This window comes from Coregonus lavaretus (assembly GCF_964263955.1).
Source record: "Coregonus lavaretus genome assembly, contig: HAP1_SCAFFOLD_90, whole genome shotgun sequence".
In the NCBI taxonomy this organism is placed as follows: Eukaryota; Metazoa; Chordata; class Actinopteri; order Salmoniformes; family Salmonidae; genus Coregonus; species Coregonus lavaretus.
In genome coordinates, this window is record NW_028160689.1 from 175571 (window position 1) to 196613 (window position 21043).

Consider the following 21043-nt stretch of genomic DNA (forward strand, 5'->3'; position numbering starts at 1 on the left):
TTCACCTAACCTTAACCTCAGTCTCCTAACCTGCCACGCTAATTCACCTAACCTTAACCTCAGTCTCCTAACCTGCCACGCTAATTCACCTAACCTTAACCTCAGTCTCCTAACCTGCCACGCTAATTCACCTAACCTTAACCTCAGTCTCCTAACCTGCCACGCTAATTCACCTAACCTTAACCTCAGTCTCCTAACCTGCCACGCTAATTCACCTAACCTGCCACGTTTGCCGTGGATGCCCCGCAGCCTGTTGAGATTCAGAATGTCGTTTACCAGTTGAGGGATACTGATTGTAAAGAAGGTGGATGTTGTGGCGTTTTTTGCGCAGGTGATTCATTGTACTGCCCAAAAGAACAAGAAGTCAAGAAGCTGGACATAATTGTATGTAGGGCTGAAAGGTTTTGGGGTTTTCAGGAATTAACAGTGGAAGCATTGCAGGGAATACTGACTGAAGATGTATCCCCCCCCGAGGCCCATGAGACTGTGTAGGGATGTGATTTGGATTGGACTGTGACTGAAGGGAAGTTTTTATTGATCTATTTTGGTATTTTGTTTGATGTCGTTGTACCCCCTCCCCTTTTCCGCAATGGACATTTATTTTTTTCTCCAGTTTACTAACCGTACAGTAGGTGGCGGCAGACACATCACATTGTGGTCCTCTGTAGCTCAGCTGGTAGAGCACGGCGCTTATAACGCCAAGGTAGTGGGTTCGATCCCCCGGGACCACCCATACACAAAAATGTATGCACGAATGACTGTAAGTCACTTTGGATGAAAGCGTCTGCTAAATGGCATATTATTATTATTATTACATTGGTGTAAACGTCAGTATACCAGAGAACAATAATAATCATAAGTCCATCAGTCCAATAGAGGACGCTGTCGCACTGTGGTAGTGGGGGAACAGGAAGTTCCGTGTTGGCGCGCCCCATTCTTCAGACTGAAGAAAACGACAGATCTGTGTTGCCATGTCGATAGCGTTTGTGTCCGTTTCAAATGTATTATTACAGGTATGTAATAGCACGTTTAAACTTTCTAATATCGAAAGAACATATCATAATATACTAGGTAACAAATCGGTCAAGGTATTATCACGTTTGGTAAAGGTGTTATGTGTTCTTTTTGGGGTCAAACCGAGTGAGTGAACAACGTGATTTAAAAACGATTTTACAAGTCACATAGCTGGACTTTGAGTTCGTCTGAGTGAATGTACATTATTTTGTCAAGGTTATTAAATGAATAATCAATTTGAGATTTGCGTTCATTTTTTACATATTATTGGTTTTGGGTCAAATGTTGTTTGTGAGCTGGTAAATAGCCTCGTACGAACCATCCTGATCTCGCGAGTTTACATACATTCTGTTTCGTTAATATAAGTTCGCGAGATCAGGATGTTTCGTCCGATACTAGTGAAATGGCGGCGTCAACGGCTTCTGTGGTCTTTCTAGGAGTTTGCTCATGGTGAAATGGCGACGTGAGGCTGTGTGACGGAGCTTCAAAATAGAAGGGAGTTAACTGAAGCGATCTTTCGCCATTTTGGGAGAGAGAGGCCGACAGCATGGAATGGCGGCGAGTAATGCGAACTCATTCCAAGGAGGGTCGAGTGTCTGCAGGGTTTTTCGCTCCACCTAATGTACTTGATTAATGAAATAAGGTCACTAATTAGTAAGGAACTCCCCTCGACCTGATTGTCTAGGTTTTAATTGAAAGGGGAAAAAAACTAAAACCTGCAGACACTCTGCCCTCCTTGGAATGAGTTTGACACCCATGAAGCAATGGAAGTGGAGAAAGTTTTGAGAAGCAACAGCTGTGCTGGAACGCGAACAATGTGGGTGACAGTTCTGATGATATGGAACGGGGGAGGAGGAGGAGGGCCTGGAATTTGAATGGTCTGTAGTGGAAAGACATCGGAAGAAGAGAGATAATGATACTGGAAGCAGGAGCGCATCGAGTATAGAAAGTCTAAAGAGGGCCAAGGTAGGGAGCAAGAGTAATGTGATGGTGTTTGACGAGACCACAGGGCCTCATTTACACCCAATCTGATTAACCAAGGCGGTAAAGAAAGAGGGGTGACGTTAAACTGACCCTGTTCATTGGAAATGGTAGATTGCTAGTCAGGTTCAGCGAGGGAAGATTCTTCAAATGGAAAATCTTAATGGGAAGAAGCTCAGCAGCCATGACACTGGACTTATGCTAAATTGAGGGGAGTAATCTCTGGGGTCCCAATATCTATGTTAATGGATGATATTAAATAAAATGTGAAATGATGCCGAGTGGTTGAAGCCTAAAGGTTGATCAGTTGGAAAGCGGGTCAAAGAAACGAAAGCTCATCAGTGCTGCTGAGGTTTGAGAAGGTTTTCGCCTGGAAAAGTACAGAATAGGATTCCTTAGCTTCAATGTCAGAGAATTTGTTGTAGCCCCATTACAGCGGTTTCAATGCCAAAGAATGGGACGTGTAGCTGTTCAGTGAAAAGATGTGCCAAGTGTTGTGGGGAACATTATTACAGTGAATGTTGGAGCAATGTGATGGTTAAGTGTTTGGGGGGGGGGGGGGGGGGGGGCACACAGGGAAGCATTTGGTGGATGCCAGGTGCAGAGAGAGGCTAGAGAGACTCAGAGATATAGAATCCGTCATGATGTATCATATGCAGAGGCTGGAAGACAGACTGGTGGATCTACTGTCAGGCTGATGGAGCTTCCATGGCTGGTCCCGTAGTAAGAGGTTCTACTGTCAGACGGATGGAGCTTCCATGGCTGGTCCCGTAGTAAGAGGACCTACTGTCAGACGGATGGAGCTTCCATGGCTGGTCCCGTAGTAAGAGGACCTACTGTCAGACGGGTGGAGCTTCCATGGCTGGTCCCGTAGTAAGAGGACCTACTGTCAGACGGATGGAGCTTCCATGGCTGGTCCCGTAGTAAGAGGACCTACTGTCAGACGGATGGAGCTTCCATGGCTGGTCCCGTAGTAAGAGGACCTACTGTCAGACGGGTGGAGCTTCCATGGCTGGTCCCGTAGTAAGAGGACCTACTGTCAGACGGGTGGAGCTTCCATGGCTGGTCCCGTAGTAAGTGGACCTACTGTCAGACGGATGGAGCTTCCATGGCTGGTCCCGTAGTAAGAGGACCTACTGTCAGACGGATGGAGCTTCCATGGCTGGTCCCGTAGTAAGAGGACCTACTGTCAGACGGGTGGAGCTTCCATGGCTGGTCCCGTAGTAAGAGGACCTACTGTCAGACGGGTGGAGCTTCCATGGCTGGTCCCGTAGTAAGAGGATCTACTGTCAGACGGATGGAGCTTCCATGGCTGGTCCCGTAGTAAGAGGACCTACTGTCAGACGGGTGGAGCTTCCATGGCTGGTCCCGTAGTAAGAGGATCTACTGTCAGACGGGTGGAGCTTCCATGGCTGGTCCCGTAGTAAGGGGACCTACTGTCAGACGGGTGGAGCTTCCATGGTTGGTCCCGTAGTAAGAGGACCTACTGTCAGACGGGTGGAGCTTCCATGGCTGGTCCCGTAGTAAGAGGATCTACAGTCAGACGGATGGAGCTTCCATGGCTGGTCCCGTAGTAAGAGGATCTACTGTCAGACGGATGGAGCTTCCATGGCTGGTCCCGTAGTAAGAGGACCTACTGTCAGACGGATGGAGCTTCCATGGCTGGTCCCGTAGTAAGAGGATCTACTGTCAGACGGATGGAGCTTCCATGGCTGGTCCCGTAGTAAGAGGATCTACTGTCAGACGGGTGGAGCTTCCATGGCTGGTCCCGTAGTAAGAGGACCTACTGTCAGACGGATGGAGCTTCCATGGCTGGTCCCGTAGTAAGTGGACCTACTGTCAGACGGATGGAGCTTCCATGGCTGGTCCCGTAGTAAGAGGACCTACTGTCAGACGGATGGAGCTTCCATGGCTGGTCCCGTAGTAAGTGGACCTCCTGTCAGACGGATGGAGCTTCCATGGCTGGTCCCGTAGTAAGAGGACCTACTGTCAGACGGATGGAGCTTCCATGGCTGGTCCCGTAGTAAGTGGACCTCCTGTCAGACGGATGGAGCTTCCATGGCTGGTCCCGTAGTAAGAGGTCCTACTGTCAGACGGGTGGAGCTTCCATGGCTGGTCCCGTAGTAAGAGGTCCTACTGTCAGACGGGTGGAGCTTCCATGGCTGGTCCCGTAGTAAGAGGATCTACTGTCAGACGGGTGGAGCTTCCATGGCTGGTCCCGTAGTAAGAGGACCTACTGTCAGACGGATGGAGCTTCCATGGCTGGTCCCGTAGTAAGTGGACCTACTGTCAGACGGATGGAGCTTCCATGGCTGGTCCCGTAGTAAGAGGACCTACTGTCAGACGGATGGAGCTTCCATGGCTGGTCCCGTAGTAAGTGGACCTCCTGTCAGACGGATGGAGCTTCCATGGCTGGTCCCGTAGTAAGAGGACCTACTGTCAGACGGATGGAGCTTCCATGGCTGGTCCCGTAGTAAGTGGACCTCCTGTCAGACGGATGGAGCTTCCATGGCTGGTCCCGTAGTAAGAGGTCCTACTGTCAGACGGGTGGAGCTTCCATGGCTGGTCCCGTAGTAAGAGGTCCTACTGTCAGACGGGTGGAGCTTCCATGGCTGGTCCCGTAGTAAGGGGACCTACTGTCAGACGGGTGGAGCTTCCATGGCTGGTCCCGTAGTAAGAGGACCTACTGTCAGACGGGTGGAGCTTCCATGGCTGGTCCCGTAGTAAGAGGACCTACTGTCAGACGGATGGAGCTTCCATGGCTGGTCCCGTAGTAAGAGGATCTACTGTCAGACGGATGGAGCTTCCATGGCTGGTCCCGTAGTAAGGGGTCCTACTGTCAGACGGGTGGAGCTTCCATGGCTGGTCCCGTAGTAAGGGGACCTACTGTCAGACGGGTGGAGCTTCCATGGCTGGTCCCGTAGTAAGGGGACCTACTGTCAGACGGGTGGAGCTTCCATGGCTGGTCCCGTAGTAAGAGGACCTACTGCCAGACGGATGGAGCTTCCATGGCTGACCCCGTAGTAAGAGGACCTACTGCCAGACGGATGGAGCTTCCATGGCTGGTCCCGTAGTAAGGGGACCTACTGTCAGACGGATGGAGCTTCCATGGCTGGTCCCGTAGTAAGGGGACCTACTGTCAGACGGATGGAGCTTCCATGGCTGGTCCCGTAGTAAGGGGACCTACTGTCAGACGGATGGAGCTTCCATGGCTGGTCCCGTAGTAAGGGGACCTACTGTCAGACGGGTGGAGCTTCCATGGCTGGTCCCGTAATAAGGGGACCTACTGTCAGACGGGTGGAGCTTCCATGGCTGGTCCCGTAGTAAGAGGATCTACCGTCAGACGGATGGAGCTTCCATGGCTGGTCCCGTAGTAAGAGGATCTACCGTCAGACGGATGGAGCTTCCATGGCTGGTCCCGTAGTAAGGGGACCTACCGTCAGACGGATGGAGCTTCCATGGCTGGTCCCGTAATAAGGGGACCTACCGTCAGACGGGTGGAGCTTCCATGGCTGGTCCCGTAGTAAGAGGACCTACCGTCAGACGGATGGAGCTTCCATGGCTGGTCCCGTAGTAAGAGGATCTACCGTCAGACGGGTGGAGCTTCCATGGCTGGTCCCGTAGTAAGAGGACCTACTGTCAGACGGATGGAGCTTCCATGGCTGGTCCCGTAGTAAGGGGTTCTACTGTCAGACGGATGGAGCTTCCATGGCTGGTCCCGTAGTAAGAGGACCTACTGTCAGACGGATGGAGCTTCCATGGCTGGTCCCGTAATAAGGGGACCTACTGTCAGACGGGTGCAGCTTCCATGGCTGGTCCCGTAGTAAGAGGACCTACTGTCAGACGGATGGAGCTTCCATGGCTGGTCCCGTAGTAAGGGGACCTACTGTCAGACGGATGGAGCTTCCATGGCTGGTCCCGTAGTAAGGGGACCTACTGTCAGACGGGTGGAGCTTCCATGGCTGGTCCCGTAATAAGGGGACCTACTGTCAGACGGGTGGAGCTTCCATGGCTGGTCCCGTAGTAAGAGGACCTACTGTCAGACGGGTGGAGCTTCCATGGCTGGTCCCGTAGTAAGAGGACCTACAGTCAGACGGATGGAGCTTCCATGGCTGGTCCCGTAGTAAGAAGATCTACTGTCAGACGGGTGGAGCTTCCATGGCTGGTCCCGTAGTAAGAGGACCTACTGTCAGACGGATGGAGCTTCCATGGCTGGTCCCGTAGTAAGGGGTTCTACTGTCAGACGGATGGAGCTTCCATGGCTGGTCCCGTAGTAAGGGGACCTACTGTCAGATGGATGGAGCTTCCATGGCTGGTCCCCTAGTAAGGGGACCTACTGTCAGACGGATGGAGCTTCCATGGCTGGTCCCGTAGTAAGAGGACCTACTGTCAGACGGATGGAGCTTCCATGGCTGGTCCCGTAGTAAGAGGTCCTACTGTCAGACGGGTGGAGCTTCCATGGCTGGTCCCGTAGTAAGGGGACCTACTGTCAGACGGGTGGAGCTTCCATGGCTGGTCCCGTAGTAAGAGGACCTACTGTCAGACGGGTGGAGCTTCCATGGCTGGTCCCGTAGTAAGAGGACCTACTGTCAGACGGATGGAGCTTCCATGGCTGGTCCCGTAGTAAGAGGATCTACTGTCAGACGGATGGAGCTTCCATGGCTGGTCCCGTAGTAAGAGGACCTACTGTCAGACGGGTGGAGCTTCCATGGCTGGTACCGTAGTAAGGGGACCTACTGTCAGACGGGTGGAGCTTCCATGGGTGGTCCCGTAGTAAGAGGACCTACTGTCAGACGGGTGGAGCTTCCATGGCTGGTCCCGTAGTAAGAGGACCTACTGTCAGACGGATGGAGCTTCCATGGCTGGTCCCGTAGTAAGAGGACCTACTGTCAGACGGATGGAGCTTCCATGGCTGGTCCCGTAGTAAGGGGACCTACTGTCAGACGGATGGAGCTTCCATGGCTGGTCCCGTAGTAAGGGGACCTACTGTCAGACGGATGGAGCTTCCATGGCTGGTCCCGTAGTAAGGGGACCTACTGTCAGACGGATGGAGCTTCCATGGCTGGTCCCGTAGTAAGGGGACCTACTGTCAGACGGATGGAGCTTCCATGGCTGGTCCCGTAGTAAGGGGACCTACTGTCAGACGGATGGAGCTTCCATGGCTGGTCCCGTAGTAAGGGGACCTACTGTCAGACGGATGGAGCTTCCATGGCTGGTCCCGTAGTAAGGGGACCTACTGTCAGACGGATGGAGCTTCCATGGCTGGTCCCGTAGTAAGGGGACCTACTGTCAGACGGATGGAGCTTCCATGGCTGGTCCCGTAGTAAGGGGACCTACTGTCAGACGGATGGCTGGTCCTGTAGTAAGAGGTCCTACTGCCAGACGGGTGGAGCTTCCATGGCTGGTCCCGTAGTAAGAGGACCTACTGCCAGACGGATGGAGCTTCCATGGCTGATCCCGTAGTAAGAGGACCTACTGTCAGACGGATGGAGCTTCCATGGCTGATCCCGTAGTAAGAGGACCTACTGTCAGACGGATGGAGCTTCCATGGCTGGTCCCGTAGTAAGGGGATCTACCGTCAGACGGGTGGAGCTTCCATGGCTGGTCCCGTAGTAAGGGGACCTACCGTCAGACGGATGGAGCTTCCATGGCTGGTCCCGTAATAAGGGGACCTACCGTCAGACGGGTGGAGCTTCCATGGCTGGTCCCGTAATAAGGGGACCTACCGTCAGACGGGTGGAGCTTCCATGGCTGGTCCCGTAGTAAGAGGACCTACCGTCAGACGGATGGAGCTTCCATGGCTGGTCCCGTAGTAAGAGGATCTACTGTCAGACGGGTGGAGCTTCCATGGCTGGTCCCGTAGTAAGAGGACCTACTGTCAGACGGATGGAGCTTCCATGGCTGGTCCCGTAGTAAGAAGATCTACTGTCAGACGGGTGGAGCTTCCATGGCTGGTCCCGTAGTAAGAGGACCTACTGTCAGACGGATGGAGCTTCCATGGCTGGTCCCGTAGTAAGGGGTTCTACTGTCAGACGGATGGAGCTTCCATGGCTGGTCCCGTAGTAAGGGGACCTACTGTCAGACGGATGGAGCTTCCATGGCTGGTCCCGTATTAAGGGGACCTACTGTCAGACGGATGGAGCTTCCATGGCTGGTCCCGTAGTAAGAGGACCTTCTGTCAGACGGGTAGAGCTTCCATGGCTGGTCCCGTCGTAAGAGGACCTACTGTCAGACGGATGGAGCTTCCATGGCTTGTCCCGTAGTAAGAGGACCTACTGTCAGACGGATCGAGCTTCCATGGCTGGTCCCGTAGTAAGAGGATCTACCGTCAGACGGATGGAGCTTCCATGGCTGGTCCCGTAGTAAGGGGACCTACCGTCAGACGGATGGAGCTTCCATGGCTGGTCCCGTAATAAGGGGACCTACTGTCAGACGGATGGAGCTTCCATGGCTGGTCCCGTATTAAGGGGACCTACTGTCAGACGGATGGAGCTTCCATGGCTGGTCCCGTAGTAAGAGGACCTTCTGTCAGACGGGTAGAGCTTCCATGGCTGGTCCCGTCGTAAGAGGACCTACTGTCAGACGGATGGAGCTTCCATGGCTTGTCCCGTAGTAAGAGGACCTACTGTCAGACGGATCGAGCTTCCATGGCTGGTCCCGTAGTAAGAGGATCTACCGTCAGACGGATGGAGCTTCCATGGCTGGTCCCGTAGTAAGGGGACCTACCGTCAGACGGATGGAGCTTCCATGGCTGGTCCCGTAATAAGGGGACCTACTGTCAGACGGGTGGAGCTTCCATGGCTGGTCCCGTAATAAGGGGACCTACTGTCAGGCGGATGGAGCTTCCATGGCTGGCCCGTAGTAAGAGGACCTTCTGTCAGACGGGTAGAGCTTCCATGGCTGGTCCCGTCGTAAGAGGACCTACTGTCAGACGGATGGAGCTTCCATCGCTTGTCCCGTAGTAAGAGGACCTACTGTCAGACGGATCGAGCTTCCATGGCTGGTCCCGTAGTAAGAGGATCTACCGTCAGACGGATGGAGCTTCCATGGCTGGTCCCGTAGTAAGGGGACCTACCGTCAGACGGATGGAGCTTCCATGGCTGGTCCCGTAATAAGGGGACCTACTGTCAGACGGGTGGAGCTTCCATGGCTGGTCCCGTAATAAGTGGACCTACTGTCAGACGGGTGGAGCTTCCATGGCTGGTCCCGTAGTAAGAGGACCTACTGTCAGACGGATGGAGCTTCCATGGCTGGTCCCGTAGTAAGAGGATCTACTGTCAGACGGGTGGAGCTTCCATGGCTGGTCCCGTAGTAAGAGGACCTACTGTCAGACGGATGGAGCTTCCATGGCTGGTCCCGTAGTAAGAAGATCTACTGTCAGACGGGTGGAGCTTCCATGGCTGGTCCCGTAGTAAGAGGACCTACTGTCAGACGGATGGAGCTTCCATGGCTGGTCCCGTAGTAAGGGGTTCTACTGTCAGACGGATGGAGCTTCCATGGCTGGTCCCGTAGTAAGAGGACCTACTGTCAGACGGGTGGAGCTTCCATGGCTGGTCCCGTAGTAAGGGGACCTACTGTCAGACGGATGGAGCTTCCATGGCTGGTCCCGTAGTAAGGGGACCTACTGTCAGACGGATGGAGCTTCCATGGCTGGTCCCGTAGTAAGAGGACCTTCTGTCAGACGGGTAGAGCTTCCATGGCTAGTCCCGTCGTAAGAGGACCTACTGTCAGACGGATGGAGCTTCCATGGCTTGTCCCGTAGTAAGAGGACCTACTGTCAGACGGATCGAGCTTCCATGGCTGGTCCCGTAGTAAGAGGATCTACTGTCAGAACGGGTCCTTCTACTATTTCTGACATGGTTACGAGGCCTGTTCAGAAATCTTGCGCCCATAAATGTGCTGTGACAAAGGATACTTTAATAGTGAATAACATTTACTTAACAACTTTCATTGGTAGGGTTATCAACAACTCAGATTGTGTAAAGCAGAAATGCCAGGTTGAAGGTTATCTTGTAAATTGCAGCAGAGTTGTTGGGGTTAACAGATGTCACTGTCGGCATGGTTTTTGATGACCTGGATAACCTAAGGGTGGATTGTCTCAGCATGATACAGACTCCAATGTTTGCAAACACAGAGAGGGGTCTATAGATAGTTTATTGGGGGTGTGAGAGGGTTTTTTGGGGGGAGGGTGTGGTAGAAGTTAGTAGGGATTTCTTGGTTTATTTTCTTAGTAGTACAGAATTAGGCAGACCATGATTGATCGCACACTCCAGAACAGTAGGTGGCGGAATGCTTCTTAAACGTTTTGTTTGCGGACCGCCATGATACCATTAGGTCTGCATCAACGGACTTCAGTGCAGGTAGTGCCGCATTAGAGAGACAATGTCACGGTTGACCTACTGTTTTGAAGCTGAATGTAATGATTATCAGTTTTCTACGCGTGTAGTAATATTCAGACACGTTCAGTTTCTATCTTTATCTATAATTCAGGGTTCGCACAAGGTGCTTAAAGTACTTGAATTAGGCACTCTGAAATTCATGTACTGGAATACCTTTTAAAATCAGACATTTTTCTCAAGTTGGTACTTGAAATGTACTTGAATTAAAATGAGGGGAGAACAGAGAATGATCAAATATGTTTATGAAAAATGTATTGGTCTTGAATTAACTTCCAGGCAGACTACCGAGTTTTATTTCCTCGTTGTTACGTGAATTTCTATCCCAATGTTTCAAAAATGAAATTATTACTCAGTCTGTATCCCAGAGGTTGTAAATCTCTAATAATCAGAACAAGCAGCCCAGCATACAATCATCAGGCTTTATTCATGAGAACGTTCTAAAACAAAATGGCCGTACAATATTTTTATATGTACACGTCAGATAAATAAATCCCTCCCCTCTTTAGGCGGGCTGTAGTTTTCCACTGGAAAACTGCTCTCCTGACCATCATGTCTCACACACACACACACACACACTGTTCTTATCTTTTCCTTCTCCTTGCTCAAGCAGGCTGCAGCCTTCAGTTATCACATTCTCACAATATCCTGCCAGCCTTCCACTCCCCCTCCCTGTGTGTTCTGGGAACCAGTCTATACTCTGTTGCTGGGATATAAACACATTTGATTAATTCTCTAAGCTCTAGTATACTCATTAGCCATACATTATTAGTTTAACTGAGGGTGTAACATTTTAGCCATATCTTACTCACACATTTATTTTATCACATCGTGTTTCGTGCTGTGGTTGCCAGGCGAGCTCGCTCATTCTACCCACACTGCTACTCAGCAAGGCAGGTACAGAACTGACTGATTAGGCGCCGCCAAGCGTCACATCCATAGCTAAAATGCCGGGCAAATGTAGATTAAATCCTGCCTTTTTAAAAATGTATGGAACATTTCTGGGATCATTTATTTCAGCTCATGAAACATGGGACCAACACTTTACGTTTTGTGTATATATTTTTGTTCAGTATAGTTTACCCACCTTTTTTTTGCCAATACATCACTGGACCCCACCAACCCACACCGTGTAAGGTGCAAAAAAAAAAGGTGCCAGACTTGACATTGTGAGAGAGGGTGAATCGGCCCTGAAGAGCCACATAAAAGGGGGGAAGATGCTGCATCCTTTAGCCAATCGCCTCATTCACGGGGCGCCAGCGAGATTCCACTTTATCAAGCGGCAGCAGTGCTCATGCCGTTCTGGTGGCCGTTCTCCTCACAGCCCACGCGCCCCTTCTCCCGACCAGCGACACTAAAGCTGCCAGTCGGAAGCAAGACGCTTTTTGGTAGCTATTGAGTAGTAGATTCCCAAATGCCCAATAAAAACAGTCATTTTAAGATGGAATTGTGTAGGAATGCGAATAGGAAATGTGTGTTCACCAGTAGGCATGACCCCAAACTCTGCTCATCGCTACTCAAATTACAACATCATTAGTTCGTGACTTACCACTAATGTGTGTAGTAAATAAGTAGTTATTGAGTTGAACTTGTAAGGTACTGATGAATATCCCCCCATGAGGTTGTGGTGATATACTGCCATCTGGTGGTGACTAAAAACAATTGCATAATAGGAACTATTACCAATTGATTGTCCTTGAAAATAAATGTTAGTGCTTGAAAAAGTCCTTGAATTTGATTTGCCACTCTCTGTACGACCCATGATAATTCCTACTATGGTGTGAACGGGAAATACAATTGGTTTTTGTGAGTGAAATAATACAGGGAAGACAAGGTTATTCAGGAAAATAGTACATAGTGCAGCCTAAAACAAACTGTAACCTTGTCCTAAATGGTTTTTGAGTGATTTAAGCATTTATGTGAATTTAGGAAATCTACTATAGGTTAAGTGCACTTACGTTGTGTAGCTTAATTTAAAGCCTGTACTTTGTCTGTCAATTAATGTTTTGTTGTCGATGCTTAGCTACGTGATCTGTTGAAATGAGATAATTGAACAATAAAAAATAGAATATATTTATAGAGAATAAAGAATGTTCCAGAACTGTCAAGACAATAACTCTTTGTGTCCGTTTCTCTTTATTACTACAGGACGACTAGGATTAAGTCTGAGGCCGGTAACATCAACAGTGAGGACAAACCCAGCCTGCCTCTCTCCTTCCACACTGAGTCCAAACCTACAGTCACTGGGTCCTGATTGTGACAGTGGAGCCCAGTTTGCACCACAGGATCCAGAGATGGCATCAGTGAAGCTGGAAGACTGCAGTCAAACACTGGAGCTGAACGTCATCATTAAAGATGAAGAGGAGGAGGAGGAGATTGGTAAATCTGTTTGTCATGGTAACTTCTAGATAGAACCTGTACTTACCTTCGTAAGTTAGACCTCCATAAGTTATGACCCAGGAGTAAGAGCAGAAAAGTATTCAGACCCCTTCACTTTTCCCACATATTTTTACGTTACAGCCTTATTCTAAAATGGATTAAATGGTTGTTTTTTCATCAATCGACACACAATACCCCCAAAATTATTTTTTGCGAATGTATAAATTAAAAAAAAAAACTGCAATTTACATGTACATAAGTAATCAGACCCTTCACTCAGTACTTTGTTGAAGCCCCTTTGGCAGCGATTACAGCCTCGAGTCTTCTTGGGTATGACGCTACAAGCTTGGCACACCTGTATTTGGGGAGTTTCTTCCATTCTTCTCTGCAGATCCTCTCAAGCTCTGTCAGCTTGGATGGGGAGCGTCGCTGCACAGTCATTTTCAGGTCTCTACAGAGATGTTCGATCGGGTTCAATTCCGGGCTCTGGCTGTGCCACTCAAGGACATTCAGAGACTTGTCCCGAAGCCACTCCTGCATTGTATTGGCTGTGTGCTTAGGGTCGTTGTCCTGTTGGAAGGTGAACCTTTGCCCCCAGTCTGAGGTCCTAAATGCTCTGGGGCAGGTTTTTATCAAGGACCTCTGTACTTTGCTCCGATCATTTTTCCCTCGATCCTGACTAGTCTCCCAGTCCCTGCCGCTGAAAAATATCCCCACAGCATGATGCTGCCACCACCATGCTTCACCGTAGGGATGGTATTGGCCAGGTGATGAGCGGTGCCTGGTTTCCTCCGGATGTGACACTTGGCATTCAGGCCAAAGAGTTCAAACTTGGTTTCATCAGACCAGAAAATCTTATTTCTCATGGTCTTAGAGTCCTTTACAGTGAGGGGAAAAAAGTATTTGATCCCCTGCTGATTTTGTATGTTTTCCCACTGACAAAGAAATGATCAGTCTATAATTGTAATGGTAGGTTTATTTGAACAGTGAGAGACAGAATAACAACAAAAAAATCCAGAAAAACGCATGTCAAAAATGTTATAAATTGATTTGCATTTTAATGAGGGAAATAAGTATTTGACCCCCTCTCAATCAGAAAGATTTCTGGCTCCCAGGTGTCTTTTTATACAGGTAACGAGCTGAGATTAGGAGCACACTCTTAAAGGGAATGCTCCTAATCTCAGCTTGTTACCTGTATAAAAGACACCTGTCCACAGAAGCAATCAATCAATCAGATTCCAAACTCTCCACCATGGCCAAGACCAAAGAGCTCTCCAAGGATGTCAGGGACAAGATTGTAGACCTACACAAGGCTGGAATGGGCTACAAGACCATCGCCAACCAGCTTGGTGAGAAGGTGACAACAGTTGGTGCGATTATTCGCAAATGGAAGAAACACAAAAGAACTGTCAATCTCCCTCGGCCTGGGGCTCCACGCAAGATCTCACCTCGTGGAGTTGCAATGATCATGAGAACGGTGAGGAATCAGCCCAGAACTACACGGGAGGATCTTGTCAATGATCTCAAGGCAGCTGGGACCATAGTCACCAAGAAAACAATTGGTAACATACTACGCCGTGAAGGACTGAAATCTTGCAGCGCCCGCAAGGTCCCCCTGCTCAAGAAAGCACATATACAGGGCCGTCTGAAGTTTGCCAATGAACATCTGAATGATTCAGAGGAGAACTGGGTGTTGTGGTCAGATGAGACCGAAATCGAGCTCTTTGACATCAACTCAACTCGCCGTGTTTGGAGGAGGAGGAATGCTGCCTATGACCCCAAGAACACCATCCCCACCGTCAAACATGGAGGTGGAAACATTATGCTTTGGGGGTGTTTTTCTGCTAAGGGGACAGGACAACTTCACCGCATCGAAGGGACGATGGACGGGGCCATGTACCGTCAAATCTTGGGTGAGAACCTCCTTCCCTCAGCCAGGGCATTGAAAATGTGTCGTGGATGGGTATTCCAGCATGACAATGACCCAAAACACATGGCCAAGGCAACAAAGGAGTGGCTCAAGAAGAAGCACATTAAGGTCCTGGAGTGGCCTAGCCAGTCTCCAGACCTTAATCCCATAGAAAATCTGTGGAGGAAGCTGAAGGTTCGAGTTGCCAAACGTCAGGCTCGCAACCTTAATGACTTAAAGATCTGCAAAGAGGAGTGGAACAAAATCCCTCCTGAGATGTGTGCAAACCTGGTGGCCAACTACAAGAAGCGTCTGACCTCTGTGATTGCCAACAAGGGTTTTGCCACCAAGTACTAAGTCATGTTTTGCAGAGGGGTCAATACTTATTTCCCTCATTTAAATGCAAATCAATTCATAACATTTTTGACATGCGTTTTTCTGGATTTTTTTGTTATTCTGTCTCTCACTGTTCAAATAAACCTACCATTCAAATTATAGACTGATCATGTCTTTGTCAGTGGGCAAATGTACAAAATCAGCAAGGGATCAAATACTTTTTTCCTTCACTGTAGGTGCCTTTTGGCAAACTCCATGCGGGCTGTCATGTGCCTTTTACTGAGGAGTGGCTTCCGTCTGGCCACTCTACCATAAAGGCCTGATTGGTGGAGTGCTGCAGAGATGGTTGTCCTTCTGGAAGGTTCTCCCACCTCCACAGAGGAACTCTGGAGCTCTGTCAGAGTGACCATCGGGTTCTTGGTCACCTCCCTGACCAAGGCCCTTCTGTCCCGATTGCTCAATTTGGCCGGGCGGCCAGCTCTAGGAAGAGTATTGTTATTTCCAAACTAATTCCATTTAAGAATGATGGAAGCCAGTGTGTTCTTGGGGACGACCTTCAATGCTGCAGACATTTTTGGATACACTTCCCCACAATCCTGTCTCGGAGCTCCACGGATAATTCCTTCGACCTCATGGCTTGGTTTTTGCTCTGACATGCACTGTCAACTGTGGGACCTTATATAGACAGGTGTGTGCCTTTCCAAATCATGTCCAATCAATTGAATTTACCACAGCTGGAGTCCAATCAAGTTGGATAAACATCTCAAGGATGATCAATGGAAACATGATGCACCTGAGCTCAATTTAGAGTCTCATAGCAAAGGGTCTGAATACTTATGTAAATAAGTTTTTTTTATATATATATATATTTTTAATACATTTGCAAATATTTCTAAAACCCTGTTTTCGCTTTGTCATTATGGGTTATTGTGTTTTTAGATTGATGAGGAAAAACATATTTAATCCATTTTAGAATAAGGCTGTAACGTAACAAAATGTGGAAAAAGTGAAGGGGTCTGAATACTTTCCGAATGCACTGCTATGTTATCTTCATAAGTTAGACCTTCATGAGTTATGACCCAGTCTATTGCTAGGTGGAATTCTGTAATTCTGACATCACACATCCCTGAACAACTGGGCTATCTGGAGTGATCAGAGAGTAGACTAAAGAAGTGAAGTAGACAAACTGCCAGTGTTTTTTAAAGTTCTATGAAATGAGTCTGTGTAGTTACTAACCCTTGTGATAGTGAGTGGAGGATGATATGGCTCATCATTTTCACTCCTTTTGCCCCCTTCTTGACTTCCACTGTTACCAGGGTTGGTGTTACCAGATACTTTAGGAAATAAACTGAAATTCCAATTCTCTTCAGTGCTTTTCAATGAGGAAAAATTTGGAATTGGAATTTCGTTTACTTTCTGAATTTTAAATGGAATTGAACCCAACCCTGACTGTTACCCACTTTTAGAATAGTTGTATTCCCCTTTTGTATTGGACAGTCTACTGAAATGTGACTCGTTTCAGGAAACTAGCCGTATGTCGCGCGTCGCTACTTCACAGGAGAGCCATTGGCAGAAATTCCTTCTGGAACATGTGAAATGTCATGTGCCTTAATAACAAACTTGTATGCCATCTGTAAATACGAATAAAATTACATTAAAAATTATAAAATAAAATGGAGAAATTACGAGCCCTGTTGGTTTAGCTACAGAAAAAAAAAAAAAGTAACCTTCCCGCTAGCCATGATTGGCTGAGATAATGAGTGGGCTGGACATGCTGAGGGATGAGTTCGGATTGGTCTGCCATGTAGCACGCTTCTGTCTATTTGAGCTAGTCAGTATGTGTAGGTAATCCTGTCTAACGCGGCTTTAAAAAATATATATTGCAGCAGTGGAACTGCATAAGTGTTACTCTCCACTTTCTGGAGGACCGAGTTTTGAAATCAGTGGAATTAGAGTATGATAGCTAAAGAGATGGAGAAAACCCCTGTCTCCTGATTACATCTTCAAACTAAAGGCAACCATGGCATCAGGGAGAAGCGTCCATCTATGTATAAAATAGTCTAGCTAGCTACATTTTCAGATATTTCTAATTTTGTCAGAAAGTCATTTTCATTTCAAGTTAAAGGTACTGTTAGCTTGCTAGCTAACGTTAGCTGGCTGGCTCACTAGTTAACGTTATGTGTATGATCTGTGTAGTAATATTATTATTATTATTATTCATATCTCAGAACAATTTGCTTTGCTAATTATAGCCTAATGTTAGCTAGCTAACGTTGAACCTGGTTGGTTAGCTACCTGCAGATTAATGCAGGGTAGTAACGTCATGAGTTGGGATTATGGTTCATTGTTTAGCTACATGTCTTAACTAAAAGACTCCACTATGCAAGTAACCATTTCAATAGAATGTTCAGGATGTCACTGCGACAACTATTGATAGACGTAGCTGGTAAATTCGTTCTGGGTATCTACTCCGATTTCAGAGCACTCTCGTCTGAGTGTGCCAGAGCGCAGAATTTACAAACGCTCAACACCCGTTGAAAATGGTGTCAGTAAAAGTAGACAAAATGTAAATTGTTGCCAGCAGCAACAGAGTCACCAACACAATAAAACTTGATTTGGATAACATAAAAACAGCCTAACCAGCTCTGCTGGGGGCGAGTAAAATGGTCAGAGCAAGCTGTTCTCTCATTCGTGTCTGGAAGTAGCTAGCAAGCCAGCCAACGCGCTTGGGTGCTAACTAGCATTCAAAGGCCATTTTCTCAAAAGTGAGGATACAAGTTTATCAGCTTTCAAAGCAGAAGTACTTTCCCATTGTTCCTCAACTGTAGTGTATGATATACCATTTTCTAGCTCCGAGTCTCTACTTTTATCCAATGTAAAATACACAATTTCCAAATTTTGCTACATAAATTCGAGCCGGTTGGTCACATATGAATACATATGTCACCCGGTACAGCCAGAAGAGGACTGGCCACCCCTCGGAGCCTGGTTCCTCTCTAGGTTTCTTCCAAGGTTCCTGCCTTTCTACTGAGTTTTAGCCACTGTGCTTTTCCCTCGGCATTGCTTGCTCTTTGGGGTTTTAGGCTGGGTTTCTGTACAGCACTTTGTGAAAACTGCTAATTTAAAAAGGGCTTAAAAAAATTACAAAATAATTTAACTATATCACACCAACTGAGTTGTACTTCTGATGTTGTTCACACAGGAGACCATGTTGAGACATTCTCTACATCCAGAGAGCAACAGCAGGAAGATCACAGAGCTAAGAGCTCTCACCACTGCCCACATTGTGAGGAGATTTTCCCAATTCTATCACAGCTAAAAATACACCAGAAAATACACACAGGAGAGAATCTGTATTCCTGTACTGACTGTGGGAAGAGCTTCACAACATCACAGGCTCTGACAGTTCATCAGAGAGTGCACACTGGAGAGAAGCCTTACTCCTGCTCTGACTGTGGGGGGAGATTCTCCCGATTGGATACCTTAAAATGTCACCACCGAATACATACAGGAGAGAAGCCTTACTCCTGCTTTGAATGTGGTAAATGCTTTAAAACATCAACTGAGCTAAAATCTCACCAGCGAAGACACACAGGAGAGAAGCCTTACTCCTGCTCTGACTGTGGGGAGAGTTTCTCCCGATTGGATACCTTAAAATGTCACCAACAAATACATACAGGAAAGAAGCCTTACTCCTGCTCTGAATGTGGGAAGGGTTTTTCTCAACAGGGCAACTTAAAAACACACCAACGTATACATAAAGGAGAGAAGCCTTACTCCTGCTCTGACTGTGAGAAAGGCTTTAAAACATCAACTGAGCTAAAATCTCATCAGAGAACACACACAGGAGAGAAGCCTCACTGCTGCTCTGACTGTGGGTCGAGTTTCTCTCAATTAAGCAATTTAAGAAGACACCAACGGATACATAAAGGAGAGAAGCCTTACTACTGCTCTGACTGTGGGGCGAGTTTCTCTCAATTGACTAATTTAAGAAGACACCAATGGATGCATAAAGGAGAGAAGCCTTACTCCTGCTCTGACTGTGGAAAGAGTTTTTCTCACCAGAGAAACTTAAAAACACACCAACGTATACATAAAGGAGAGAAGCCTCATCAGTTATCTCAGACCAGTTAAGATTAAAGTCACTTCATTCTCACCTCAGAAAGGAAGTGGGAACAGTGAATTTGATAACGTTAAGAAAGCATAACACTCTATTGTAATCCTATTGTTTCTCACTGTGAGAGAACTGTGCAGAGGAAAGGGAGAGTTATATAATGTGGTCCTCTGTAGCTCAGCTGGTAGAGCACGGCGCTTGTAACGCCAAGGTAGTGGGTTCGATCCCCGGGACCACCCATACACAAAAATGTATGCACGCATGACTGTAAATTGCTTTGGATTAAAGCGTCTGCTAAATGGCATATTATTATTATTATTATGTTAGCCTCTCTTTACTTTACTGATCAGTGTTCACCTGGTCAGTTTTGGTGTGTTTTGTTATCTTCTACTGTAATGATATTGAGATGACCTTGGATTTGCCCTTAGTGTTGAATAACCTGCGTGATGGTTGACTGGGTGGTTACTGCTTCCCTCTGCAGTTCTCTGTGGGAATGAGTTAGTAGACATGTATCAGATAGAGATGGTGTGATGATCAGTTTTCTCCTTTTAGTTTGTGGGTGGATTATTTTTGCTATTAAACAACTTTGTTTAACGATGAACAGGCTTTGAAACCTCGACACTAAACAAAAATATAAACGCGACATGTAAAGTGTTGGTCCCATGTTTCAATTTCCCATGACTTGATTTCCTTTTATGAGCTGTAACTCAGCAAAATCTTTGAAAGTGTTGCGTTTTATGTATTTTTTCAGTATTCATGTGTTTATAACAAAAATAGATTTGTTAATTTAGTCATTGATAATGAATGTTTTTGGATATTTGCACTCAAGCCAACTTAATTGATCTGCCATTAATTTATGGGATTCAAATTATTGTATATTTCTATTTATCAACTCAAAACATGTCACTACACCTCTACCCATCACCATGGGGACAAGCCCATTTGCTAGCCACCAGTATTCTCTAGAATGCATATTAATAGATGTAATGGGTTGAAAAACTTTGACACTAAACTGACACCCCATATACAGTACCAGTCAAAAGTTTGGACACACCTACTCATTCAAGGGTTTTTCTTTATTTTTTTAAAAATTTTACATTGTAGAATAATAGTGAAGACATCAAAAATATGAAATAACACATATGGAATCATGTAGTAATCAAAAAACTGTTAAACAAATCAAAAAAATATTTTATATTTGAGATTCTTCAAATAGCCACCCTTTGCCTTGATGACAGCTTTGCACACTCTTGGCATTCTCTCAACCAGCTTCACCTGGAATGCTTTTCGCATATTCCCACATATGCTGAGCACTTGTTGGCTGCTTTTCCTTCACTCTGCGGGGGATTGTGGAGGCCAGGTCATCTGACGCAGCACTCTATCACTCCTTCTTGGTAAAATAGCCCTTACACAGCCTGGAGGTGTGTTGGGTCATTGTCCTGTTGAAAAACAAATGATAGTCCCACTAAGCCCAAACCAGATGGGATGGCGTATCGCTGCAGAATGCTGTGGTAACCATGCTGGTTAAGTGTGCCTTGAATTCTAAATATATCAGTGTCACCAGCAAAGCACCCCCACACCATAACACCTCCTCCTCCATGCTTTACGGTGGGAACTACACATGCAGAGATCATCCGTTCACCCACACCGCGTCTCACAAAGACATGGCGGTTGAAACCAAAAATCTCAAATTTGGACTCCGGACCAAAGGACAGATTTCCACCGGTCTAATGTCCCTTGCTCGTGTTTCTTGGCCCAAGCAGGTCTCTTCTTCTTATTGGTGTCCTTTAGTAGTGGTTTCTTTGCAGCAATTCGATCATGAAGGCCTGATTCACACAGTCCCCTCTGCACAGTTGATGTTGAGATGTGCCTGTGACTTGAACTGCAATTTCTGAGGCTGGTAACTCTAATGAA

General features: G+C 47.3%; 1 long non-coding RNA gene across 1 annotated transcript; it reads left to right on the plus strand.

Moving 5' to 3' along the window:
* The first annotated feature begins 940 nt into the window (after nucleotides 1-940).
* On the plus strand, nucleotides 941-20185 carry LOC311121567. The gene is made up of 3 exons (XR_014612309.1): nucleotides 941-1013; nucleotides 12540-12770; nucleotides 18218-20185. It is a non-coding gene; the product is annotated as an uncharacterized lncRNA (long non-coding RNA).
* The last annotated feature ends 858 nt before the right edge of the window (nucleotides 20186-21043 follow it).